Source organism: Mus musculus, chromosome 9 (genome assembly GCF_000001635.26).
Source record: "Mus musculus strain C57BL/6J chromosome 9, GRCm38.p6 C57BL/6J".
In the NCBI taxonomy this organism is placed as follows: Eukaryota; Metazoa; Chordata; class Mammalia; order Rodentia; family Muridae; genus Mus; species Mus musculus.
Window position 1 is genome coordinate 58,446,786 of NC_000075.6, and position 27,875 is coordinate 58,474,660.

Below are 27,875 nucleotides of genomic sequence, written 5' to 3' on the forward strand. Positions count from 1 at the left end.
GCGTGAGCCAAGATACTTTCTTCCAGGAAGGAGGAGCAGCCGCGTGGAGCCTCTCCTTCCTGGATGAGGTCATCTTCCACCAGCACTTTCATTGTGCTTCTAAATTGCAGGTCTCCAAATAACACTTCTAGGAGGCAGTAGGCACTGTGACCACCTCCTCCCCCCACTCTCTTCTAATGAAACACCTTTGCCTGCCTCTGGCTCCTGCCAGGAGAGGCAAAGGATGCTTGCCTAGAGCCTACAATCCACCCTGCTGTTTCAATTAGAAGCGATGCATCTTCGGAGGATGTCCACAGTGAAGCTGGTAATTAGGGAGCAAATTAACTGTCTGCTCCATCCACGTGGTCTTGGGTATCATGAAAGGTGCTGCCTGATCAGCTACCAGGCCCTCCTGCTCCCCCCCCCACCCCGCCCCCCCTTGACAGCCCCTTCTGGATTCTTCATCTGCAGACTTGCTCAGAGGTCAGGCAAGGTTGAGGACAGAAAAGCAGACTCCCTCCCAAGAAGTCATTATAAGGCCAGGTGGCAGGGATCGGGCCTTTAAACTGGTGAGATGGAGGAAGAAGGGGGTGAGGGAGAAAAGGGGTCGATGAAGGGGAGGAGGAAAGGGTGAGAGGAGGTGAGAAACGGAAGGGGAAGAGGGCAAGATGAAAAGAAAAGGAAAAGAGAGGGAGGAGGAAGGGGAAGGGGGAGTGGAGCACTGGATGGAGGAGGGGAGAGCAGGAAGGGGAAGGAAAGGAAGAGGAAGAGAACAGAAGGAGAATAGGGGCCTAACCTTCCACCTATGGCCTAGATTGGAACGCAGCGGAGTTCAGCCTCAGGAACAGAATAGAAGCCCATTCTCAGAACCAACAATTACTGGCCACATAATGAGTCAGGCTGGGTCCTGAGCCCAGAGTGCAGTAGGCACAGCAAAGGCTTGCCCTGTGCGGGTGTCCTAGCTAGCTGGCTAATGAATAGTAACAGGACAAGTAGTTAAAGCTGCCATTTTTCAACTTGTGAGTCACAACCCCTTTGGTGGGGTGTGTCGAACGACCCTCTCACAGGGGTCGCATGACAATACCAGATATTTACATTATGATTCAAATAGTAGCAAAATTACAGCTATGAAGTAGCAATGAAAATGGTTTTATGATTGGGAATCACCTCCACAACATGGGGAGCTGTGTTAAAGGGTTGCAGTATTCGGTTGCATTTAATGAAAGCCAAGTGCTACATACACTGTAGAAGTGGTGTGATGTGGGTATAGGAGATGCCATCCTTGGGCTAGTAGGGCATCTCTGATCATTGTGCCTGGTACTGCAGGGCCTGGTGGGTTACCTGGGCGGGCAGGAGGAAGTAATTTAGGTGCCCACCCATGCCCTTGGAATGTGTCCCTCCAGCTGCCTCCCTGGCCACCTTTCTATTTGTGGAGCTGTCGTCACGCCCTGTGTTAGATACCACTGCCGTTCCAAATGGATTGTTGCAAATGATTTAATCACCTACATTAGCACTCCCTGGCTCCCACGTATCAAGATCCCCGCCCTCGATCCCCGCCCTCTTCCTGTCCCCAACTTCTCTCCCATCCGTCCTGGCACAATTTCTACAATTTATTCAAACTACTCACTAGTCTATGGAGAAGGAAGAACCCTTGGGGTGAGTAGCTGTAATTTTGCTACTGTTATGAATCACAATGTAACTATGCAGGATAACTGGTATGTGACCCATGTGAGAGGATCATTCGACACGCTCCACCAAAACACACACACACACACACACACACACACACACACACACATACACACGCAGCAGCAGCCCATTTTGCTGAGGAGCAAACTGAGGCATAGACAAGTTCAGGGACCTGTGTGAGGCCACTCGGCTGAGAAGACTGCGGTTGGGCTAGCCTTCCGTGACCCATCAGGCTTGGAGTCCCTGATGCCTCTCTGCCATGATTGGGTCTGCTGCCGTGCCTGAGCTCATCCTTTGCTTCTGACAGGATGGATGGCCTCTATGCCATCCGAGATTAGTGGCCTTGTCCGCCAGTCTATTTCAGACACCCACAGCCCTCCCTTGATGATTGGGCCCTCCCCATCTGTTTGGTTTCAGACTACAGGACAAGGGACTGGGGTACATATTTTACATATCAAAGCAGACCTGACCTGGCCTCCAGATTCTCCCAGAATCCCTGGCATACCCTGTCCCTAACTCTGAACTTTCCAGCCCAGGGACTGGCCTGTCCTTCCCCCAGAGGCTCCTCCCTATATAATCCAGACATTTTGTGCTCTCTCCCTCTCCCTCTCCCTCTCCCTCTCCCTCTCCCTCTCCCTCTCCCTCTCCCTCTCCCTCTCCCTCTCCCTCTCCCTCTCCCTCTCCCCCTCCCCCTCCCCCTCCCCCTCCCTCTCCCTCTCCCTCTTCCTCTCCCTCTCAATCTCCCCCTCCTCCTCTCCCCCTCTCTCCTCCCTCCCCCTGCCCCTCTCTCCCTCCTTCTCCTTCTCTCCCCTCTCTCTTCTTCCCTTTCTATTTCTCTCCTCCCTCTGTTTCCCTCTCCCTCCCTCTTTCTCCCTCTTCCCCCCTCTCTCCCTCCTTCTTCCTCTTTCTCCTCTACTCTCTTCTCTCTCTGCAAGTACCCCTTTCTTTCTCTCTCCCTCCCCTCTACTCCCTCCCTTCCCATGGCCTTGGTCCTTGGGGCCAGTGAATTTGCCCGAGTGCAGCTTCCCAGTACACCTGCCTTTAATATAATCTAATCTGGCTTGAATTGGCTCATTCGCCAACTGCAGAGAAATAACCTATGTCATCCCCATCAGGATCACTGCTATTTCAATTACTTGTTTTCATTTCTCTTCTGAGGGACTTGGAAAACAGGTGCTCATCTTGTTGGATGGGGCAGGGAAGACAGCTTGGTGCTTGGAATTCCACACTCTTGAAAAGCATGCAAATTAGGAAGAGCAGCCGGCTAGAGGATGCCAAAATCAATTACAGAATCCCAAAGCCTAGGGGTTGGAGGGACCTCCGGGAAAGCCTGGCACCTGCCTCTGTAGAGTCAGGGCCTCAGAGCTGCAAAGGACACTTGGATCTGTGTGCTCCTCCACTCCAACCCTCCTGCTTCCTGCTGAGGTCTCCCAGGACCTGTCAGAGTGCAGAGGAAGGCCCTCTAGCTATTACTGCAGTGAGCAAAGGCAGCCGTAGGGCTGGGTAAGTGTTAGGTAAGACCCAGGGTCTGCAGTAAGAGATGATCCACTATCTCCTGCACACTGGCTGGGTACACACCGAGCTTGAGGTTGAACGCCAGCATTTCATCTTCCTATGTCTTCCCAGCCTTCAGGCGCTGTCTGCTTTACACAAGCATCTCCAATGGCCTATGTTGCAAGGCTAGAACTGAGGCCTAATGCGAAGTGTGAGAGGAGGTGGAGCCCTGAGCTCACATGGGTAAACTCCCATGGGTAAACTCTGTCGCCACAGCCGGGCTTCTAAGGGGAAAGACTCCTTTTATTAATTTTTTTCTCTGTGTGTGTGGTGTGGATGTGTGCACGTGGTTTGTTATTGTTGTTGAGTAGTTTATTTTAGTTTTGTTTTTGCTTTTTGAAACGGTCTCATTATGTAGCTCTGGCTGTCCTAGAACTAGCTCTATAGAACAAGCTGACCTTTGAACTCACAGATATCTGCCTGCTTCAGCCTCCTGAGTGCTGGGATTAAAGTGTGTGCCACCACTGCCCAGCCTGCATCTTTAAAAAAAACAAAAAACAAAAAACACGTGAGTATGTATGTGTGTAAGTGCATGTGTAGGCCCAAAATTGATGTTGACAATCTGTCTTCCATAGCTCTCTCCCTTTTTTACTTACTGAGGCGAGATCTCTCAACTTAGAACTCACCAATTTGGCTAATTTTGCTACCCAAATTGTTCTGGGGATCCTCTGTCTCTGGTTTCCAAGACTGGAATTACAGACAAGCCCCAAACCCATGTGGCATTTACGTGAGTTTCTGCAGATCTCGGTCCTCTCTTGCATGGCCAGTGCTTCCACGGCTGAGCCGTCTCTCCAGGTCCCTTTAACAGGACAAAATGACTCATTTTGTCTTCTCGCTCCCTGGAGTGCCAGTGTAGCTGGGAAGGCTTCATCAGATGCTAGACTCTCGCCTTTGGACATCCCAGCCTCTCAAACTGTTCAAAATAAGTCTCAGGGCAACACAAAGTAGATCAAGGCAATGCAAAAAATACCATCTTTATTTACAGGTGAGCAACTCAAGGTGTGGACCAAGGCTCACAATGATGCTTACAGTAAAAGCTAGCAAAGGGTGAGCCAATCTGGGTTGCCCCACAGTGGTTCTCAACCTTCCTAATGCTGCGACCCTTTATTGCAGTTCCTCATGTTTTTTTTTTCATTTCAATACTTCTGTTGCTACTTCATAACTGTAATTTTGCTACTGCTATGAATCATAATGCAAATATCTGATATGCAGAACATCTGATATGGGGTTAGGGGAGGCAGTGGTCACAACCCACAGGTTGAGAACTGCTGCTCTTAAGGGTTACCTTTACCCTGCTACATCAGGCAGTGCTCAAAATGCTGTACTGGGTCTAAGAAAAGTCAGTTCCCTGAAAATGGGCTGCCAGTGACAGTTGCAGGCTGAATGATGAACATGACCACAGACTAAATCCCTACCCTGGCCATATACTGAGCCCTGACACTAGTCTCATAGCAAGCCCTGAACCTAATCACACACTAAACCCTGGTACTAGTCACACACTGAGTCCTGATCCTAGTCATGTACTGAGCCTGGATCCTAGTTTCTTGCTGAGCCCTAGTTGCCTGTTGAGCCTGATCCTAGCCACACATGGAGGAAACATAGTCACACCTGAACTTGATCTTGATCATATCTAGCCCTGACCCTGGCCACACACTGAGCCTGATCATGATCATAAACTGAGCCCTGATCTTGACCACACCCTAAGCCCTGACACTGGTCACAGAATGAGCCCCAACTCCGCTCATAGTGTGAAGCCTAATGAAGTCTACATTCAAAATCAAGTCATGGCAATACCACCACTTGTTAACCAAAGAGTTGTGTTGGCTTTCTGAGATAAGCTTAGACCATGACTTCTCCAGGAAAGATGTGGAAAGTTTAGATCATCGTGAGATGCTAAGCAGGGCCCATTCAGAGTTTGGATGGAGGCCCAGAATCCATAGGTGCCTCCTCTAGCAGCCAAGCCAGTGCTGAGAACACAGGCCCTGGGAATCAAGAGGGCATAGCCAGGTTGAGGGTTCTGGTGAGGCTTTTGGCACAGCACAGGAACAGGCAGAGAAAGCTGTATCTACCTGCCAATCTGCAGCTCCACCCACCAGACACCCCATTGGGTCAGAAGAAAGGCAGAGCTGGCCCCAAGGGTTCTTTCCTGGGAGTGCAGGGCATAGGTGGGGAGTAAGGTGGCCTGTTCTACTGACTATGGGGCTAAGTCCCTTCCCAGGAGAATCTGTCACCTTCAGGAATTGTTTGCTTTCTCCAGCCATGGCTTCCACTGTTGCCCCAAGGTAGGGGTAGCTCTTGGTGTGCAGAAGTGACATCTTGGTTCTAGAGAGGGCAAGAAGCCCAGCCAAGGGTCCCAACATACTTCTCCAGGAAGCATTCTTATTCTTTTGGTCCGTTGACAGCTGTCTTCTTCCTCTGGCAAGTAAGACTCTGGGCTTCACCATGAGCCAGGCTATATTCTGTGTATTCAGCCAGGAAAATAAATAGATGCTGGGGAAGTGGATGGGGCAGATGAATCAACCAAAGTATTTACTCCTGGCTTGCTGCATGGGTAGGGCTTACATCAAGATATCAGATCCATGCAAACGGTTTCTCCATCTTCCCCAGTGACCTGGCCTCAGTTTTCCTATCTATATTCACTGCAGAAGTCAGGTTCACCTCCCTGGACTGTGCTAAATTGTTAAATCGCTGTGTGTCTTTGGGAAAAGAATGTCCATTTCTTACAGGTTTCTCGTGGGGAATTGAGGTAGCATCGTGTCTGCCTCAATTGTTTGTTTCAAGGGTTCCAATGAAGAACATCATGTAAGTGAGAAGACGATCCAGAGGGCCTGCCACTTAGTGAACAGTCAGTTTAGCAGAAACCTGGTTCTTGCATTCTGCCTACCACCTTCTTTAGGCTCAACTGGCAAGAGCTGGTTGGGGAGGGGCTGGCTTAGTGGGTAAAGCACTTGTGTGAACTTGAGTTCTAATCCCCACATCCATCTAAATGCTGGGTAGGAAGTTAGCACACCTATTTAAGCCCAGTCCTCTAAGGGGTGTTGGGAAGCAGATGGAGGCTCCCCAAAGCAAGATGGGAAGCTAAACTAATCAAATCCGCAAGCTCTGGGTACAAATGAGAGACCTTGCCTCAATGTATGAGGTAGATGGCGAATGGTCAAAACCCCCAATGTCAACCCCTAGCTTCAACACACCTTTACCTGAACACATAAATGCGCGCACACACACACCAAACAGGCATGCATGCCACATATACATATATGTGTGAAAATAAAAATGTAAATATAAAAGAGTAGGGTGGTGCTGTCCCTGCCTGGCCCAGAGGACCTTAAAGCCCCACCCCTTGTCCCATATGAGTCTGGGATGCCTCCTCAGCCCCTGCTCCTCCCCTGGAAACTCCTTCAGCACCTTTCCTGCTCTGCCTTCACTCTCACAATTTCTGGTTTAATGTGCACAATACAATTACGGCAAAATGAGCTTCCCATCAAACCCCAATGACTTCCTTCCCTCAGCCTACCCCAGCACCACCAGCCGGGTAGTGCTTCCTCCTCTTAGGCTATGGAGATAAATTCCAGGACATGACTTCCTGAATAAGTATCCCTCTCCCCCCACCTCCCAGAACCCTACACATAACCGCTCCAGAGCCAGGGTGGGCTTTTATAGGACAGGAGTCAGGTCAGAGCTGAACAAAAGAGGAGTACCCCAGCCTGGAGCTTGCTTAGCTCACTGTCTCTACAAGGCTCTTCTCTAGTCTCTACTAAGTCCAGGATGGGGTGGAAAATTCAAGAAGGAGTTGAGAGAGTGTGCAACCTAGCCATTGCCAAGGTGGAGGGGGAAGTCCATTCAGAAGTCATCTGAGGAGTATTAGATTTTAGGCAGAAAGAGAAGAGAGGGAGGAGGAGAGGCTGAGTCACACTGTCCTGTAGGGTAGAGCCTTATCAGTGCTGCAGATGCCACTGGGGGACAGAGTCTGAGAGAGTTTCCATCTCATCAGCCAAGGAACATGTCTCCTTTTGAAGGTGTCTGGGGGTGGAAGGTCTTGCATCTCAAGGAAGCAGGCTTAGTTAATATGTCTGGGCTTCGTAGCAGAGGTGGGGGAGCAGGGCATTTGTGACTGAGGCTTCACGGGGAAGATCACTCTCCCATGATGCTTGGCTAATGTGTGACTCATGTGAACTGACGATAGTCTGGCTGCCTTTGATCTGAGCTGGGATGTGGCTTAGAGCCTGATTACCTAGAGGTCTGGCTGCTCTTGAATAGAAGTATACATGCTCTCTCCAAAACCACGCAGCCCCCCAAAGGCAGGAGGCAGTGACCCACCAGCCACATTCCCCATACCTTGGTAGGAGACGGGTGTCAAATGCAATGCTGGTACCCTGCCTATCTAGGCTGAAGTCACTTTTGAGTCAAGTTTTCCTTGGCCTTAGTCAAGGCCCTGAGGTACAAAGTGACCTGTCTTAGGACGCTCTGGAGGAGACACTGCCAGCACAGATGGGAGAGTGAAGCCAAGGTGTGGAGCTTCATGATGCCAAGAGCTCATGACACTTTTGCTTCAGTGCCCCCTTCAGTGCCCAGAGCCTTCTCCACTGGAACCATCCCTTTTAGTCAATGGCTCATCCTGGAAACATTCTCGAAGCTGATTACCAGGCCCAATAATGTAAGACTCTGGTGAGAGATTTCCCCCCCACACACACCTTTGCCCCCAACACACACACAGTGAACAACGCTGAGCCGGGAATCGTTGCAAAAACAAGAGGAATTTTATTGTTCCAGCATGCTGGGGTCACCCTGCACAAGAAGAAGAGAGAACAAGGACTCTGCACAGCCCATTCGGTAAGTTTTTATACAGTTTTCAGAGCCGCAGCCATTGCGCACATTGTGATTGGCAGAACAGTGCGACTTTTAAACTGATTGGTCTTTAGGGAATGAGGTGGCAAGGACTTCCCTTGTCTATAGGTGGCCAATGGTCACAGAATGTGTCTATGTGCTCAGGACTTCCCATACCCGCAAGTGGCTGATGGTTGGTTCCTCCCTCCCCCCACCTTGTCTGAGGAATGTAATTAGCCCCTCCCTTCCGGAGGGGGTGGTGCCTAAGTCCTCTATGACCTTTCTCTTCCAGGAGAGGAGATGGAATTTTCCAAAGTTCCTGAGTTGACCTCTTCAGTGCCAGGCATTGGCATTGTGGAGATGAACTAGGCAGGTACTCTCCCTCAAGTACTTCCCAGCCCAGAAGGGGACAGGACCACACCTGAGGACTATCCTAAAGATCTGAACAGTGGAGACAGAATGAAGAGAGCTTGCTTGGACAGCTTTATGTAGCAGAGCTGGTACAAGTGACTTAGGCCTTGAAGGGTGAGTAGTTCATTGAGTTAAAACAGGTATTGTCCAGGTCTGGATAAAAGGGGAGAGGGCAATGATAAGACAACAGAAAAATGAAATGGGGCTTCAGTGGGGGAATATTTACAGGCCCAGAAACCCCAAACTGATGATCATAGGGTGATGTGACCTATGATCAAGGCCTATGTCCTACAGGTGTAGCCCTATACAACATCTGACTTTGGAGCCTGGCACCACAGTGGCAAGGTCTGGAGCACTTTGCCTTACTTTCTGGGCCTCACTGCTGCAGACGGAACAATGACGGACCCAGTGCTCTGAGCACACTCCCAAACACCCTGACTGGAGAGTAGGTGTGTGAATGGCAGCTATCACTGTCACGTGAATTATTACATTGATTTAGAAGGATCTGTTCAGTTCATAAACCCCAAATAATGGAGCCCAGCCAGTCATGAGACTTGCAGAACTATAGAGTCACTGGGGTAGAGCTGGTGCTGGTACTGGAGGCCGTGCTAAAAATGATCCCCGAGGTCTTAGTCCTGGCAGAGGAGAAACGCAGCAGGCTGGGCTGGGTAACTGTGTTGGCAATTTCCCCTTCAAAACCACCTGAACTGGAGCCCCATTCATTAGCATGAGAATGGCGCGCCGGCTGGGATCTGAGGGTCCAAAGGTATTTGTATTCGAAAGAGCTTCCTCTGTTCTTGGCTCAAAGTCACTGCGGCCTGAGCTGCGAGGCTGGGCGGGGATCCAACACACACTGCGGGTAGCCTGGGAAAGAGGGGAGTCCTACCCAAGTGGTTGCTCCGAGCCTCGGGACCACACTCAGAAATGCAGCCCAGAACACCTTCCCCATCCCAGCCCACCCGGAGCCATCCCTGTATTTGGGAAGCTCTCTTGTAAGTTCTTGAAATGTCTCCCCACCCCTCCAGCCTTTATTTCTTTTTAAATCCTGTGTGGAAGAAGGCAGGGGTTTGAGACCTGTGTGCCTCTCACAAAGGAACCTAGAGTTTTCAAAGGTGGAGAAGCACTGCCCAACGGGATTAGTAATAGTAACCATCATTACAGCTAGTGGTTGGGAGCTGCCCCTTGCCAGGCATCATGTTAGGAATTTTACATACATTATCCTCGGTGTGGCTCTCTTTTTAAAATTCATGCCACAATCCTGAGATGTGGTTTCAAGCCTCACTTTACTGATCAGGAAACTATGATGTGGAGGATAGTGTTAGCTTACCCAGGATTAAGAAAATAAATTTCCTATCTGGAGTATGGGCTACAGTATTAAGTTCCACACCTCCTGATTGCCCTTCCGGCTGCCCCTTTGGAAAGGAGTCCAGTGGAATGAAGGGATAGTTTGACAATTTCCCCTTCAGGTCCTCCCAGCTCAGGCTCCGGTCATCAGCATGAGAACCAGGTCTGAGCAGAAGACCCACCCTCATCTCTGGCCCTTCTCTATCAATCCTTCTCTGGGCACTCAGGTTTGTTTATCCCCCTAGGGATCTGCTGTGGAGCCCAGCATGATGGCATTTCTAAGGGAAAGGCAGGAAAGGCAGGGAGCAGAAAGATACCCGCCTAGTTTGTGTAGCACCCTGTGTCACCCTCAGGGAAGAACCCAGAATCCAGAATGGACCCCACAAGAATGTTCTTCACTTGTCTGCCCAACCTCTTCCTCTTGCCTAGTCCTTTTGTCATCTTCAAGCAGGCACCCCATTCTGTTCTCCCACCACCTCCGCTCTCCCTCCTTATCCTCACCAACAAGAATCCAAGAACACTCCAGTGCCTTAGCCACTCTGTAAAGTTCCCAAGTCTAGCCATACCGTTACTGACAACTTCATGGAGCCTCAGCTAGGTTACCATATGTTACCAAGAAAATGGGGTCCCCTCTCAGGATTCCTAGTTTCAATTATAAAAGAATTTTGGAACAGACTCAGAAGGAAGCTCTGGGACAATCCTATAAGCACTTGAAAGAAAACACCAGGTCAGGCAGGCTGCCTGGGAAAGGCAAAGATGCCCCAATCCTGAGTATGACAAGCCTTGCCACACCCCCACACAGATCTCCTTTCTCCACAATCTTTCTTCTTAATGTCCCATTCCATCAGAACTTTCAGGCCTCGTACAAGCCAGAAGCCCTGGTGTCTGCTTGTGTCTTGTTTCCCATCTGTCCTAGGACTAACTCCACACTGCTGCAGAAGACCGAGCATTCCTCCGCACTGGGGTGGGAGTGCTCTGTGTAACCCAGACAGAGTGCTGACTCAGTCTCGGGCATGGTGGTGGCATTACACAAGGGCCACAGCTGCCTGGGAAGCCACACTCTTGCTCTCCCTGAACCCCCAGAGGCTGTATGTAGGGGTAGGCAGGCCGAGTGCTCAAGGGCCCTGCCTTGCCAAGCTTTTTATCTGCTTCTCATTATCCTCGCCCTCTGCCTGAGAAGGTAATTAAATCTGTCTCCCATCAAAAGCTGGGGCTGGCTTCACCCCAAGGCCTGGCTGGCATGGCAGGGAAATAATGAACACTCTCACCAGCCCTGGAGGGGGCGGGTCTTAGTTGGCTCCACCCTCGCCCATCACACAAATCTGGGAGCTAACATTCAGTTCTCCTCAGGGTTAAAGAAAGAGTCTGAGCCTTCTAGGTTGTGGAAAATAGAGCCCTAGTGTCCTGGCCCTGAGGCTTGAGGTTCAGGATCCCCAGTGGGGCAGCTCAAAGGAAGAGTATGTGCCATGAGCTCTTCTTGTGGTTAACAGAACACAGGACCCGGAGCAAGTTTGCTTTGAGAGCTCAGAAGAGAGACAAGGTTCCCTTTCTTTTTCCCTTTATCTCACCAAGAGGATGTAATGATGAAGATGAAGGCTAAGAAACTGACACCGGTCTCTATGACCTGCCCCAGTTACAAAATGAACACAGGAAGGCTTCGTAGAAAGCGCTTTAGAGGATGGCAGGGAGGCACAGGAGAGAAGAGACAGGGATATGACAGGGAGACTGGTGTTGTGGGAAGAAGGCAGCAGGGAGGTCCTCAGGGGGTCCTGGAAGTAGTGGGAGTCAATGAAGGTTTAAGAGGTCAGAAGTTAGCGGGCCCCATGTGCAGGGCTGGAGAGACAGCTCCATGTTTAAGTGTGCCAGTTCCTGCTACTAAAGACCAGTGTTATTGGCACCCATGCTGGGCAGCTCACAACTTCATGAAACTCCAGATCCAGTGCCCCCTTCAGGTTTCTGCAGGTACCTGCAAGAGCAGTGTTGTAAGATGGAAAGAAAAGGGTTAGTGTGCAGTTCGGCTTGATCCCTCTATCTCAAGGCTCTCATTCTTGGCTCTGTCTGACTCAATAAGGAGGGTGGTTCCCGGAGCTTAGCAAGGGGCACTCTGCCCAGAGTCACTTGGGCTATGGCACTTGACCTCAATAGTCTTCCCTGACACCGGGATTCTGGGATCCCTCTGGAGGCCTCACTTTCTTCCCCTGTGAGATGGCAAAGATGAGGATAGTTATAGTGAAGTGTCCCTCACAGACCAATGAGCATCAGGTGTCTTATCTGTGTCAGAAGAGCCCTGATCTGGTTGCCACAGGTTTCCTCCAGCCACAGGAGGCCTGGATGTTCTTCTGGTTTTTGATGGGAGCTCTCACAATCCTGGCATGAGCGCATCCTAGTGGGCAGGTTTTGGGCCAACCTCCAACTTTCAAGTAGCCTTGTGAGAGCCGCTACTCAATTACCCTTAATCTTCTTGATGAGGTGGAGTCTAGCCAGGCATTACAGGCCCCACACCAAGTCCCCAAGCCCTGGTCACAGATTACTCTGCCACAGCCCTCCCATCTCAGTCTCCAGATGGCTGGTGGTGGCAGGGATGATGTGTCCTTCCTACCCTACTGCCTTCTGGGTGGGGGTGGTGATCAGATCCACAGTGTGGAAGAGATATTCTGAATTTCAAAGACCCGGCTTCAAATTTCACCATTAGAATTTGGCCAGAGGCCTGGAAGGCCTTCTTAATCCACATGTCTCTAGGTGCCCCTGTGAGTCAGAAACCACTTTCTGGAAGAGGGGTTTCCTTAGATCCGAGGAAGCCAGCAGACCTCTGGAAGGAGCAGACTTGCATGGTGGGGATTGCAAGGCACAGAGTGCTGCTAGCTAAGCAGACCAGGCAGTCATCTCAAAGTCAGTGGACGAAGGTGCTCCTCCCAGCTGGAGCTTGGGTTGAAGATCTTACTATAGAACACCAAGAAACGTTCCCTATGACAAACCACATGCATGGGCGCACAGCATGGCACACACAGAAGCAAGCCAGGAACCCTTCCAGGCATTTCTGGACTGGCCAGGACGCCACAGTCATCAGCAAAAGGGAGATCAGGACAGGCCTTGCTTGAGTGTAGACTTTGTCTCTCTGCATATGTTTCTGATGTCATGTGCTCACATTTGTCCTCCATGTCCTTGTCCTGGAGCTGATAAAAGTAAAATAGGAGTTCGTCCTAAGACTGGAAGGCAGATATATATAATCCCTGCCTTGGGATGGTCTTTTACTGCCTACACTAGGACTAGAAAGCCAGATGACAAGAAGGGTGGCCGCACGTTGCCCTTTGTGAAACAGGGAGATAATCAGGGCATGCTGGGTGGCAGGAAAGCAGAGTATACCAATCCCAAGGACTTTGTTTTCAAGTAGTTGCTGCCACAAGGTGCCACTAAAGGCCCAGAGAGGTTGACTGACTTGCCCAAGGCCTCTCAGGCTTTCTAAAGCCTCACTCCTGAGCATTTTGCACTGGTCATAGAATGGATCTGCTGTGCTTCTGAAATTGGTTGGGAGAGTCACAGGCAAGTTCCCAAGAATGTTAACAAGCTTGCTTAGTGACAGGATGGGAGGAGAACACCTGGGGCCCAAGCCTGGAAGTCGAAGGATTTGTCCAATAACATCCAGGAAGAGAAAGGGGAGCTCCTAGTGGGGCATGAGGTTCAAGCCCAGTTCCCAGACACTGTGAGGCTAACATTGCCATTGCCGGGAAAGCAGTAGTTCACCCAATGTGCCCAAGGTCTTCCTGAGTGGCTGTGGGGTAGCCCCTCTACCCTCAATTATCTGCACACTTCCCACCAGCCCCTAGATGAGCCCACTTCAGATCTTGGTCTAACAATGTGACCATGGCCTTCATGGGTCCTAGTTATAGTCCTTTTGACAAAGGCAAGAACAGCACTTACCACAGTCAGGATTCACTGTTGTGTCTACACAGGGATTTCTCTGCTCTGTTCTCTCTTCCTTCTGCTGGGCTCCAGGGCTCGGTCCACTAATATTTGTTCAATGCCAGTTGGAGAGAGACGTTGGCAACATGGTAGCCCAGGACTGCCAACCCCTGAAGCAAGAGTTGCCCTGTTTTCTCATGAGTGATGGGGACTTCTCTAACAGATTGAACTCAGACACCATGTGGTCCCCTCCCCCTCTTCAGAGGTGCCTAACCTCCTGTCTAGCTCTATGTACCCTTCAAGACTCAACCTAAGGAGTAATGTCTAATTCTTACCCCATGCACAGAATGGGTTAGTTATTTTCCCCTTGTGTTCCATAGTACCTTGACCATCAACAGCATTGCTAATGATCAAAGATATAGAGCCACCTGTGTGTCCACCTCTGCCACAAGATGAGCTTCTAGCTATAGACACTAGAGAATTAGTGTGGTGGTTTGAATATGCTTGGCCCAGGAAGTGGCACTATTTGCAGGTGTAGCCTTGTTACAATAGGTGTGGCCTTGTTGGAGGAATTGTGTCACTGTGGGCTTGTGATTTAAGACCCTTACTCTTGCTGCCTAGAAGTCAGTCTTCTCCTAGTGGCCTTCATATGAAGATGTAGAACTCTCAGCTTCTCCTGCAACACGCCTACCTGGACTCTGCCATGCTCCTACCTTAATGACAATGGACTAAACCTCTGACCTGTAAGCCAGGCCCAATAAATGTTGTCCTTCTAAGATTTACCTTGGTCATGATGTCTGTTCACAACATTAAAACCCTAACTAGGACAGAAGTAGGTACCTTGTATGCAGCTACTGATCTAGCAAATGCCTTCTTCTCAGTACCTATCCATAAGGACCACCAAAAGCAATTTACTTTTAATTAGTAAGGCCAGTAGTATACCTTTACAGTTTTGTCTCAAAGATGTATTAACTCTCCTGTTCTGCATCATAACTTAGTTAAGAAGGGATCTTGATCATCTGTCTCTTCCACAAAATATCACATTGGTGCACTATATTAATGATATCATGCTGATTGGACCAAACGAGTGGGAGGTAGCAACCACTTTGGAATCACTGGTTACACATGCATATCAGAGGACGGAAAATAAATCCAACCAAAATTCAAGGACCGTTTAGCTCAGTGAAATTCTTACGAGTCCAGTGGTGTGGGGCATGCAGAGATATTCCTTCTAAGGTGAAAAACAAGTTATTGAACCTGGTCCCTCCCACCACCAAGAAAGAAGCACAACATTTATCGAGTCTGTTTGGATTCTGGAGACAGCACATTCCTCACTTGGATGTGTTATTCAAGCCCTTTTACCAAGCGACTCAGAAAGCTGCTAGCTTTGTGTGGGGCCTGGAACAGGAAAAGGCTCTTCAACAGGTCCAGGCTGCTGTGCAGGCTGCTATACCACTTGGACCATATGACCCAGAAGATCTGATGGTACTTGAGGAGTCAGTGGCAGATAGAGATGCTGTTTGGAGGCTTTGGCAGGCCTTTGTGGGTGAATCACAGAAGAGACCTTTGGGATTTTGGAGCAAAGCTCTACCATCATCTGCAGATATTATTCTCTCTTGGCAAAACAGTGCTTAGCCTGCTATTGGGCCTTAGTGGAAACTGAACATTTGACAATAGGATACCAAGTTACCATGCGACCTGAACAGCCCCTTATGAGCTGGGTATCATCAGACCCACCGAGTCATAAAGTAAGACATGTATAGCAAACAGTCTATTACCAAATGGAAGTGGTATATAAGTGATTAAGCCTGGAGCAGGTCCTGAAGGCACAAACAAGTTACATGAGGAAATTGCCCAAATGCCTATGGTTTCTACTCCTTATACAATGCTGTCTGCTGCCAAGCATGAGCCTATAGCCTCATGGGGTGTTCCCTAGGGCCAGATGACTGAAGAAGAGAAGACTAGGACCTGGTTTACTGATGGTATATGGATTTCTTAGATTTCTAAATACGAGGCAGAGTGGTGGGCCTAGAGCCTTGCCTGGTGATTCCTTAGAAACACTCCCCAAAGGGCTGATCGTAGGGATGAGTTGTCCTGCCACATGCCCAGCACTATTAGGTCCACAGAGCAGGGGAAGGATATGAGCCTAGAGGCAAGAAAATTAAGCAGGCTCTCATCCTTAGACTCTGTCTCCTCATTCGTGGCTGGCCAGTGACTCACATGAAGGCTCCATGTAGCCTAGGCTTGGCAGCTGCAGAAGTGATCATAGGGCTCATGGCGATCTCCTGCAGGACTCAGATATGGGAACTGGACACTGAGGAGGAGGCAAAGGCAGAGGACACCCCTCTGGTTGTATCTGGTCATAAGCTCCTGGTGATGGTAAATCTTCATTGTCACCTAGATATGAGGTCACCTAGGAGACATACCTCAAGTGTGTCAGTAAAGGTGTAACTGACATGGGAAGACCTACCCTGAACATACAGGCCCTTGAACACAAGCACGATACGGCACGTGTAGAGGTCAGAAGACAACTGGCAGGAAGGAGTTGGTTCTCACTTTCCACCATATGGAACCCAGGAGGAACCGAGTCATCAGGCTTTGTGACCAGTACCTTTTACCCACTGAGCCATCTTGCCAGCTCCAGATTTCTTTTTAAGTGGGTGCTGATCACATTCATTAAGGCCCATGTGTGGAGATGTTAAAACCCAGTCACCTCCCAAAGGCCCCACCTTCTGACACCATCACATTTGGGGTTAGCAATTTTTAAATGTTTATTTTTAATCATTTGTCTGCCTATGGGTTTACACATGTGGGCTTGTGTTCCTCTAGAGGCCAGAAGAGAGCACAGGGTCTCCAGGAGCTGGAAGTACAGACAATGTGAGCCACGTAACGAAGGGCCCACAAATAGAGCTTGGGTCCCTCTGGAAGAGGAGTTGGACTCCTAATCACCAACCTATCTCTCTAGCCCCAGGATAAGCATTTTAAAATATGAATTTTGTAGGGACACAAACTTCTAATCTTCAACAAATAGGGAGGTCCGGCCTTGCATTCTGTTCCTCTTTGGTTCCAACAGGGAAGCAAGTGGTACTAGCAGTGTGAGGAGACCTAATGTGTTCCAGACAGAGTGGCTGTTCTGTTACAAACACACAAACTACAAGTGCATAAAGCCAGGGTCTCTAACCACCTGCCAGGTAGGAGCTGTGCTCACCTTCTTGAGAGAAGGAAACTTACCAAACAGAAAGAAGACATAGAAAACAGAGATTGCCCCCAAACTCATAACAGATTGGATTATTATTATTATTAATTATTGGTGGTGGTGGTGGTGGTGGTGGTGGTGGTTTTTTGAGACAGGGTTTCTCTGTGAAGCCCTGGATGTCTTGGAACTCACTCGGTAGACCAGACTGGCCTCAAACTCAGAGAGCCCCCTGCTTCTGCCTCTTTAAAGGTATGTGGCACCACATCTGGCTTCAGATTGAATTAATCAAGTCTTCTCACAGAGAATAATCCAGTCCTAAAGGCTTTATATGCTCAATTTTAATTTTAAAAAAGGAGGAGGAGAAAGAGGAGAAAGGGAGGGAGGGAGGGAGGGAGGGAGGGAGGGAGGGAGGGAGGGAGGGAGGGAGGGAGGGAAGAATTAATTTATGTTTAAATCTTTTGTATCCTGCCTGGCATGGTGGCACACGCCTTTAATCCCAGCACTCGGGAGGCAGAGGCAGGTAGATTTCTGAGTTGGAGGCCAGCCTGGTCTACAAAGTGAGTTCCAGGACAGCCAGGGCTATACAGAGAAACCCTGTCTCGAAAACAAAAAACAACAACAAAACAACAACAAAAAGCTTTTGTGTCCTAGAAAAGGGGGGACATCTTTTTAAGTCATTTTGTGAAGCCAGCAAAACTTTAATCTCCACTTCAAGCATCTGCACAGTGGAGAAAATAATAGGTTGGCAGGGCAGCATCAGGGGCCTTGAGTGCATGTGCACAGCATGTAACATGCCTGCTATGTATTCCACATGCACTAGTTGTTTTACGCGGTCACACCAGGATCCAGGTTGAAATCTCTGTCTCACTGAACCAGACATCTAGAATGGCATCCCTAGGACAAAGAAGGGGAAGGAAAAGGTGAACTATGATACTTGAATAGAGACCCTAAAACCCAGGGGCAACCTGGCAAACTGGATCCCACTAGACTCTCATTCAGGCCCTTCAAGCTAGCTGCACCCATGACATTTTGCACACCAAGCTCTGAGAACCTGTAACTGACTGTATTAAGACACAGCCAGGGCCATTTGAAGACAAAACTCAAGGTTCTCTGCATTTGCTCCTCAGGCAGGTACCCGAACCAACCATACCACAGCCGTAGAGTGCTTGGCCTTATAGCCCAGGCTGTCTTTAGATGTAAGAGTCCCCGTCTTTAAGACAGGTAGTGAAGCTGCTCTGTGGATCACTGAAGGTCACAGGAAGAACTTGGAGTGACCTGGCCCATAACAGTCACATCTGTCTGAGGAACTGTCTCCTCTGAAGATCACTGCCTTCCACACCTGGCATTCACAGAGACTGGAATCCATCTCCTGTGTGTGGTACTTTCTCTGTATAAGTGGAACACACATACAGCCTTCTGTAATAGCTACTTGGCCAATTCCAAAACATGTTTATGTCAAAATATTCATGACTGACAGATTCCCCCAACCCACCCCACTTTCCTCTCTGAACTAGAGAAACAGCCTATTCAAATCCTATATCCTGACTCACAGCACTCCGGCATCATCTTGGAATAGTTCTGAATACCTGTACTCCTCCTGCAGATATGATCCTACAACCCACTTTCAGTTCACAGTCGCATACATACTACTTCTCTCTATATGTGTAATCGTGTAACTCATGGAGAAGCCAGAGGTCAATGCCAAGTACCTTCCTCAGTCACTCTTCACCTTGTTTATTGAGACAGAGTCTCTCACTGAACCTGAAGCTTACTGATTAGGCTGGACTTGCTGGGCAGAAACCCCTAGGGTTCATCTGTCTTTGCCTTGCCAGTATTGGGATTACAGAGGTAGGATGTTTTATATGGGTTATGGGGTTCCAAATGCAGGTCCCCGTGCTTGTGAAGCAATCACTTTGACTCTTGACTGAGCCATCTTTCCAGCCCTGCATGTATACTGTGTCTCTCTTCCCCATCTGTAGAAGTCCATCATGGAGCCAGGGTGGTGCAGAGTGTTATGAAGGTCACTGATGGTCTGAAGTCCTGACCCCGGCCCTGTATCTGTGCAACCTTGGACCAGATCCTAAGCTTGCCGAGTCTCTGATTCCCTATCTGGAAATAACAATAGACACTCAGCATCAGCCTGGTGCAGTGGTTCTCAGCCTTCCTAACGCTGTGACCCTTTACTTACTGTTCCTCATGCTATACTGACCCACAGCCATAAAATTATTTTGTTGCTACTTCATAACTGTAATTTTTCTACTGTTGTGAATCATAATGTAAATGTCTGTGTTTTCTGTTGGTGTTGATCCATAGATTGAGAAGTCCTGGCTCAACGTGAGACTCCTTTATGAGCTGACGAAGAGATACTCAGTGTACCAGATCAGTAGGCACATAGGGAATCTGGGTACTGGGATCTAAGTAGTCTGGAGACTGGGTGGTCCTCACATCTCTTTCTCCCCTGTTGAGGCTGAAGAGTTGAAGGGTAAGGGCCAGCCCAGTTGTGGCTGCTGGCTTTGGGGCTCTTCAGCCACTGGGGAAGCTCCAGGGAAAAGGATGGTGTCCTTAAGAAACAGCAGCTTAGGTCTGGCCCGTTTTCCCTAAAGCAGGGAAAGCAAGTTGGTCCCAACAACTCACGGGACCAACAACTGCACCTTCCTGTCTGTTAGAAGCTGCTTCTTCCTGCTTTGAACATGGAGAAACTGAGGACAGAGAAAGCCTTGGCATACCATCTAGTCCAGCTCCCTTTTTGGCTCTGAAGGGAAGAAAGCAGGGGATATATAAAGACATTCCTGGCATCTTTTTAGCACAATAATGTTCATGTTTTTGGAAGCAAAAGTTGTCTTGATTTTTACCCAGACCAACCAGGTAGGTACCCTCTATCTCATCATCCCCATTAAAAGTCAGCAAACTTAGGCAGCTTCCTCAAGAGCTGCCCCTAACTCGAGGCAGAATTAGAACTTCAGGTATCTCTTACCCACTCATATCCATAATCAACACGTACCTCCTAACAGAGTGGACTCTGGTAAGAACCCATGTTTTCCAGTCATACGCCATTCACTTCAGGCCCTTAGGAAGTCACTCTGTTATGCTCACTGCTCTATTCTGTCTTGACCTCCAGGACTCCTGAGCATCATTCAAGGAATTCTCTGGTCTCTAAACCCAAGTCTAAAGGCAGCTGATTTATCTGATTTATCCCTGGGAGCCACACCCAGCACAGGGCCAAGCACAAACACAAGTAAGTGTGAATGAGAACACTTGTGGAAGGAATAGAGGAATGAAAGGATGAAAGGAGGAATGGAATGATGGAAGAGAGGAAGGATTAGAAGCCCATACTCTCTTCTATAGCTTCTCTCAACAGAAAAACAAGGCCCCAAGTGTCTATCCCACATTGATTAACCTCAGTCCCTACCACCACTGCTACACCTGATCCCCAGCCCCCTGCCACACTGTTCACAGCATTTGTGACTTGCCCTGCCACCCTCAATACTACTAGGACACAGAGCACTCACCTTAGGCAAGTGACCAGGCCTTGACCATAGACTGGCAGAGGAAGGATTTGGAGGCCTGGTCTGGGCCTTCAAAGACCTAGAGCAAATGTCCACCTTCTTCATCCCCATCATCCCTTGCTTACTGGGAACTGGTGAGGTTCATGCTACTTCCCTGAGGTGGGGAGGGGGCTGGGGGGACTCCCAGTGTTTGTCAGCAGAGTATGGTATTGGGGAGGACTGTGTTTCCATGGTTACTAGCCATGGGAGCTGCAGGGAGATGGGGCCATGGTGTACATAGACACAGATCCACACGGACCTGCAAGAAAAATAGCAACAGATTTGCTGAGTCATTGGCCCCACATATTTATAGTCTCTGGCGAAGGCAGACCTGCCTATCAGAGGCTAATAATACTGCAGCAGTGTGTTAATTGCAAAGACGGAGTCTTCAAGCATCCATTCAGACACCCGAGACTGCTTCTTGAATAAAGAGTGAGGCCTCACAATGAGCCAGGCTTCCTGTTTGGTAGCATGTATAGTTAGGAGTGTGTGTGTGTGTGTGTGTGTGTGTGTGTGTGTGTGTGTGTGTGCAGGTATATGAAACCTGGTTCTTGCTTGGCACAAAAGCTACTGTTATATCAAGCAGACTGAAACCAGCCCACGGCATGGTGTGACAGCACACTCTTCAACCCCCTCCTATGGGTGTCTAGGATTCACCCACTCTACAGATGGCCAGGGCAAGGAGGGGTCCAAAACAAAGGATATGAGGATGCTTGGCTATATCCCAGGGATGAGAGGACATGAGGCATGAGGCAGGATGCTAACAGCAACTCTCCCTGGGGACAGCTATTATCCTCTAGCTCTGTACAGCCAGGTAAGTCAGAAGAGAGAGAGTAGAAGACTTTTATCTCCCTGTAGGTCAACCAATAGGCCACCTGGCATAGCAAAGATCAAACTGGAGCTGGAATATGAAAAACTGAGCCAAGCTCAGTCAGTACTGAGAGCTGGTATGCCACCTTAAATAAATATGTAAGGGCCAAGTTCATCCCTGTAGAGGGATCTCTGCTTCACCCTCGAGATGTCCATCCAGACACAGTGTCTGCCCCAACACTGCCTTATGGTGGCAGCAACTGTGCTTTGAAACTTGGGAGATCTACATGTTCCCAACACCTGGGCAATAAGGCCCTGAGTGGAGCTATAGGTGAAATGGATATGTATCCCTCTCAGACAGCACTATTCTTGCTCCCTGTGAATCTTCTGACTGACCAAGTATTTGCCTGGCTTGGGATCAGTTCTCCTTAAAGGCTCTGTTCCTCTCTGGACATGTTCCTTCTTATACTGGGCCTCTAGTAGAGCCAGGTTAGAGCGTGTTTTCCCAAAAGACCCCTAGCCCCTTTGGTCTTCTGCTGCCTGTGGCCCCTGCATGCACATTGCCTTTGGGTTTAGGAGGGGAAGGGTGGATGGCAACAGCCTTCTCTCAGCTTCAGCCTCAGTGTCACATCTAGATCAGTCCTTGACCTTCCTGCTCAGCCTACAAGACACCCATGCTTTCCTCACAACCAGGAAGGAACAACAAAGCAAGCTCAGCAGGAGGAGGGTAGCTGGGCTGGCTGTATCATCTGGGCCTCCATCTCGCCCACACCAATCCCCCAAACAGCTCATGCTCTCGTGACTGAGTCCACAGTACTCTGTGAAGAGAAGGGAGGAGGCTCGGGGAGAGAGGGGCATCTCTCCGGTTCTCACTTCTTAAGAGAAGGTTGACTGGAGAGCCGTTATTAATAGTAAATTAAATAGTGAGGTTATTCTGAATAATAAAGAGCCCTTCTGCTCCAAGTTCCCACAGTCCTCTCTCCAGGGAAACACTTGTGATAGCTTGAGATGTGGACTCCGTGATTGGCATTTGTAGGGCGAAGCGGGGACGAAAATGTAGCTCGGTAGTGTTTTCTTATCACACTGAAGCTTGGGTTTCATCCACAGCATCACATGAACGAGGACAGTGAGTCACTTGGGATATGGAGAGACGCAAGAGGATCAGAAGTTTGAGGCCACCCTCAGGAACACAGCAAGTCTGAGGGCAGCCCGAGCCACACACGCTTCTTACCAAGAAAGGATGAAGCCAATGTTCCCACTCTATCCTAAAATAGGCTGCCAAGCACACCCAAGAATGTGTCCTGTGACCCCACACTAGAAGACCTTGACACTCAGTATGATCGCATCACGAAGCCTGATCTATACCCAAGGGTGGGAACCGCATCACTGTGGTCTCTACCCATCATGGAGACCCTCTCACTCACTCACTCGCCCACTCACTCACAGTGTGACCTTGGGAAGCCACTGAACTGATCTAGTCTCTCTCCCATAAAATGGACTAATGGTTGCATCTCCCCCGAGAGCTTGGCAGAAGGGTTAAAATTAATATGTACTGAATGCTATTGATTATATAAAGTTATTATATGTGAAGGACATGTAACTGTGGCTGATACTTGCTGGACACAATGTAAAGATTTATTAGATAAGTTAGTCATGGCTTGGATGTACACAAGATGAAGCTAGAGGCTCAGGGTCCTATATAGCAGGGGCTTTAAGTCCGATGCTCTGACTCCCAGTAGATCCTCTCTCTGACTTAGGGCCTGGCTAGTGGAGGAGAGGATACAGTGATGTCATCTCCTGCCCATCAGTAGATCTGACCTCAGTTTCTTCAGTGGCAATGGAAGGTATGTAAGAAAACCAGCCTTACTTGACGTGTTATAAAACAGTAACTAAGTTAACTGAGCTCCTACCATGTCATGTGTCAGGCAGGCCCTCTGCTAAGTGCTTTACTGTCACAGGATCACTTCATGAAACCCTTACAAGTTTAGAGGTGGGTATTCTGTTCTATAGAGGATCAGGGAGGTGAAAAGAAAAACAAAAATCCTGTCCAACATCACAAAGCTAATAAGGGATGAGCTAGAATCTGAATTAAGGTCTGCCTAAACCTACAACCAAAGATGATGATGTCCTTGAAGCCATTGTACTTAGGGGTGGGTCAATAAAGAGGGTGCTGGCCTGAGCTCTACCTACCCACTCCAGGTTTAGCCACCAAACAGCCTTCCGCTAGATATCAGCTTGGCCCAGGAACTGAGTGATGGCAAAGACAGAAAAGTGACTGTTGGGATGAGGGGACCCTGGAAGGAGGTAGCAGGGCACCAGCCTGAGACTGGATGTCCAGATGTGAAGAAGGGAAACGGACTGGATCAGGCACCTGCCTATATAACATACTGCAAACCTAAAGACTCAGACACAGCCATTATACCTACCTCCTGCTCCTCCTGACATGATCCAGAATCATCTGGTTCCTCTTGGGCCCACTTGTCCCCCCTTCCTGCATCTCCAATGGCAGCAGCTTTGGGGGAACAGTCTCCCCTGGGGCCTGATGCTGTGCTCAGTCGCTGTTTATGAGAAGGAAACAAGGCCGGCTGCGTTTTCTAAAGAGGCTCCAGGGAACTGCAGCTGCGTGCCAGGGTTTCAGGCCTCCCAGGATTCTCTGTTGTTGGAGCTGGGACAGTGAGCATGGCCAGTCACGGCCCTGTGGAGGGGATGCAAGGAGGGTGTGCCCACTATTGGAAACAATATGTTCCACTTGGGGCTGGTTGAGCGTTTGTCCTGGAGATGACTCTGAGCTCAGAGCTGGGACTGTGAGGGACTAGAGTGATCCTCAGCACCCTGGGGTTCCTGAAACACAGGGGCCTCCCTTCTCAGGTAAGCAAGAGGCCTGTGGAACAGGGTCTGACATCCTCTAGTTGGGAAGCCCCCTCCTTATAGTGACACTGAGTCCTCCCTTGGGAGGAAGGAAACAGGGAGGGACGGTATTCCAACAGGGAAGGTACTCTGTAAGAGGGCCAGAGCCTTTGCCGCCTGTCAGGAGTTCTGAACAGTTAAGGGGTACAAGTTGGGGATGAGAAGAAAGATATGGGTAAAAAGGTTGGTTGTAAAGGGCTTAGGCAACATACCAAGAGCTTGTGTCTTCTGCTAAATGCAGCAAAGAACCCCTGGAGGAAATTGTCTGGTCTGATTACTCTGGGACTAACTCTCCCCATCCAGCCCTCCTGAGCACTGCAGTGGGCTTGTCTGAGATTCCACTCTGGAACCAGAGAACAGTGTAGCCCGGGGAAGTCAGGCACAATATAGAGGGCATCTGAGTTCCCTACCCTGACCCCGGATCAACCAGTCTCCTCTCCACTCCACAAACACTTGTGTCAGACATGATAAGAAAGACATATCAGGAATCAAGCAGGTTTATGTAATTAATCACGTCGATTAACAGAAAGGGAAAGATTAAATGATCATCCTAACTGACACTGTAAATGAATTTAGTAGACTGGACATCAGCTCTGCTAAAACTCAGTAAAAATAAAAATAAAAATTTCCTTGACACAATAAAAAAAATACATCTGCAGCCAACATCAGCATCATTCTTGGTAATAAAACACTATCGGGGGGCCTTCATATTTAAGTCACAGTGGGACAAGGAAGCCTGCTATTACCATAATTATGTTACATTGTTCTGGAAGTTTAAGCCAATACATTATTACATTAAAAGAGAAAAAGAAGTGTAACATTTGAAAAGGAAGAGAAATTGCTGTCATTATTTGTACATGATAGGATTGTTTATTCAGAAAGCTCAAGAGAATCAACTGAAGAACTAATAACAGAGGGGAGAAGAGGTCAGGAAAATGGCCAGGGTCAGAACGATACACTAGCAACACCCAGTCGGAGAACATTAGGACAAAGAAAAACAGGAGCTCCAGAATGAATGTAGCAATGACTAAAGGGTATTTGAGGTTCAAGAATAAGCCCTCGGAGGCTGGAGTATGGCTCAGGGGTGGGGGCTGGGGTACAGCTCAGTGGTGCTGGGGTATATAGGTCAGGGGTGGGGGCTGGGATAAGCTCAAGGGGTTCTGGGGTATAGCTAAGTGGTGGAGAATAGGGTACGGCGCAGTTGTGGGGGCTGGGGTATAGCTCAGTGGTGGGGGCTGGGGTATAGCTCAGTGATGGAGGCTAGGGTACAGCTCAGTGGTGGGGGCTGGGGTACAGCTCAGGAGTGAGTGCTGGGGAATGGCTCAGTGGTAGAGGCTGGGGTATAACTCAGGGGTGGGGGTTAGGGTACAGCTCAGTGGTGGAGGCTGGGGTATTAGTTGGTGCTTGAGGATGAGGTAGGGCTCAGTGGCAGAGCCTGGCCTTAGCACAAGGCCTTGTGTTCATCCAGTACCAAAAGAGAAACGGAAATAATAAAGGTATAGCTCAGTGGTCAGGGTACTTGCCTAGCACGCATGAAGGCCTTGGTTGATTCCTAGCACCCCAAAAAACTGCCATATAGGCTAAAGAGATAGCTTAGTGAGGTACGTGCCTTCCAAGTATGGGGATATGGATTTGATCCCTAGACCCGATGTTATGAGAGGGCTTGTAATCCCAGCAGAGGGGAACAGGTAGGTCCCTGGACCTCACTGGTCAGCTGAACTAGCCTACTTGGTGAGTTCTGTTTAGCAAAGAGACCCTGTCTAAAAATAAAAAGGTAGATGGCACCCGAGGAACACCACCAAAGATTGTCCTCTGACCCTCCCATGTTGGGGGCACACATAAACATGTGGACACACATGGGCATGGTGACACAAACCTGTAACTCCATTGCTCAGAGCTTAGAGGCAGGGTGATCAGAAATCCAGAGTCATCCTCAGCTATACTGTGAACTAGAGGTCAGCCTGGGCTATAGATGATTTTGTCTAAAACCCAAAGAGAAAGAAAAGAAAGGAGTAGAGGGAGGTTTGCCAATGGGAAGGAGGAGGGTGTTAGGGACCATCTTCCTGGCCTGGCCTGGAGTTGCCCCGAGGGAAGACCCATGCCTGGTCCCTAGCAGCCTTGGCAAACAACAGCTTAGGCCTTGAGACATGGGCAGCCAATCCAGATGGTCCACAGAGCCTGTAATCCCCAAGGGACAGTTCATGCCTCCGAGGGGCTCTAGCTACAGACTGTAATGGGGATCTGTCCTCCCCAGCATGGCCCAGACCCCCAGTAACTGAGGTTCCAGCTAAGAGTGGCTTCGAACATTCATGAAGCAACCATGACTCCAGGACTTGCACCTTGGATTCATTGAAGCCAATTTTTTCCAAGAGTGCTTGCCCTCTGTAAAGAGACACGTTCAGCCAACATCCAGGCTTCCCGGGATGGCAGACACTCGCTCCCCACCCCCTGCCTCCAGATTCTTGGCAGAGGGACCTGATTGGGCAATGTGCTTCTCCTGCCATCAGGGCTGCAAAGGTGCAGCTGTCTCATTCTTAGGGCCGGACTTTAAAAAGTAAAGTGTGTAGACTTTAATTCACCCACAATATGCAGAGTGTGGCCTGACATGAGCTCACGATTCCTCTCACAAGCTGACTAATCCTGGATTTCTCTATCCCTTACCCTCAGAGAGAGTCCACCGCCTGAGGCATTTCAGCCTGAAAGCCAGAAATTACTGAGGGACAGTAGAGGGCTTCAGAACACTTCAGGAGGCCTTGGCCACTGAGTGGTGTAGAGAAGGCAGGAGGAAAGAAGAGAGGGATATACCACATCGAGCACTACCAGGATATTGCATATCATGTGCCAGGTAACTCACAACCTCAGGGTGCAGGCAGTACGCACATCTGGATCAAACCTGGTCACAGGGAGACCATTGCTCACATTCCCAAGCTGTTCTTCAGAAAACGCAGCTTTTGGTAGCCATTCCCGACCCTACTAGAGGCCAACCCCCTTGTCTTTTACACTCCTTCTATGTTCTGTTTCCTGTTAGCCTTGTCTTCTCATCTAAGAACCAGCCACTCATGCTTCCTGGTCTTGGAAACTGCCCTCTGTAGGTGTCCTGTGGCAGTCAGCTCTCCCTAGGAGAGCCATACTCAGCACCATGACGCCACCACAGGCAGCCTGCTAAGAGGGTCAGATGGGCATAGGCACAAAGGTGGGCACAGGACCCTTCTGTGGGCTCTTCTTGGTGCCCCAGCCTAGCATGCTCTCAGCTCTACCCTTCTCCCATGACTACAGAGTCCTCCCCAACCCCAGTGTCTAGAATAATGTTCTGAGGGTGGTTATTTGACCTATTTCACCAAGTCCCCCTGGATTCTTGGTCTTGTCACCATGGAAACCTTATGAGGTCACTAGCACCATTAAAATGAAAGGGGGGGAAGTCTCTCCCTACCCCAAAATGAGCCCCTACTTGGCTCCAGTGGCTTCTGCACAGGAGCAGGGGATAGCCTAAGGGGAGAAGCCCGAGCTCCATCTCCAGGCACAGAGTTAACCCCTTGATGCCCAGGATGTTGGCCACTCAGACACATGCCTTCAAAATCCCGAAGTTTTCCAGACGTCCTTGCCTGAGGAGAGAGTCCTACAGCTTTGTGCACAAGCACAGCAGGCTTTATGCTGTACCTGGGGATTCAGAGAAAGGGTTCTTCCCAGGCAATGCTATTAAGTGAAGAGACTCAGAG

The 27,875-nt window shown here is 49.3% G+C and overlaps 3 long non-coding RNA genes across 5 annotated transcripts; 1 reads left to right on the plus strand and 2 right to left on the minus strand.

Moving 5' to 3' along the window:
- The first annotated feature begins 8,387 nt into the window (after positions 1-8,387).
- On the plus strand, positions 8,388-22,838 carry 4930461G14Rik (RIKEN cDNA 4930461G14 gene). The gene is made up of 3 exons (NR_040736.1): positions 8,388-8,571; positions 20,016-20,132; positions 22,360-22,838. It is a non-coding gene; the product is annotated as an RIKEN cDNA 4930461G14 gene (long non-coding RNA).
- Gm32820 lies at positions 10,432-17,005 on the minus strand. The gene is made up of 3 exons (XR_379493.4): positions 15,922-17,005; positions 13,720-13,871; positions 10,432-12,974 (listed from the first exon to the last, which is right to left on the minus strand). It is a non-coding gene; the product is annotated as a predicted gene, 32820 (long non-coding RNA).
- On the minus strand, positions 17,572-26,915 carry Gm32768. Of its 3 annotated transcripts, none has more exons than XR_379492.4 (3): positions 26,036-26,915; positions 20,407-20,701; positions 17,572-17,791 (listed from the first exon to the last, which is right to left on the minus strand). It is a non-coding gene; the product is annotated as a predicted gene, 32768 (long non-coding RNA). The 3 variants fall into 3 exon arrangements; XR_870789.3 differs by having other exon boundaries at positions 17,572-19,649; XR_870788.3 differs by lacking the exon at positions 20,407-20,701 and having other exon boundaries at positions 23,679-26,915.
- Positions 26,916-27,875: the final 960 nt, after the last annotated feature.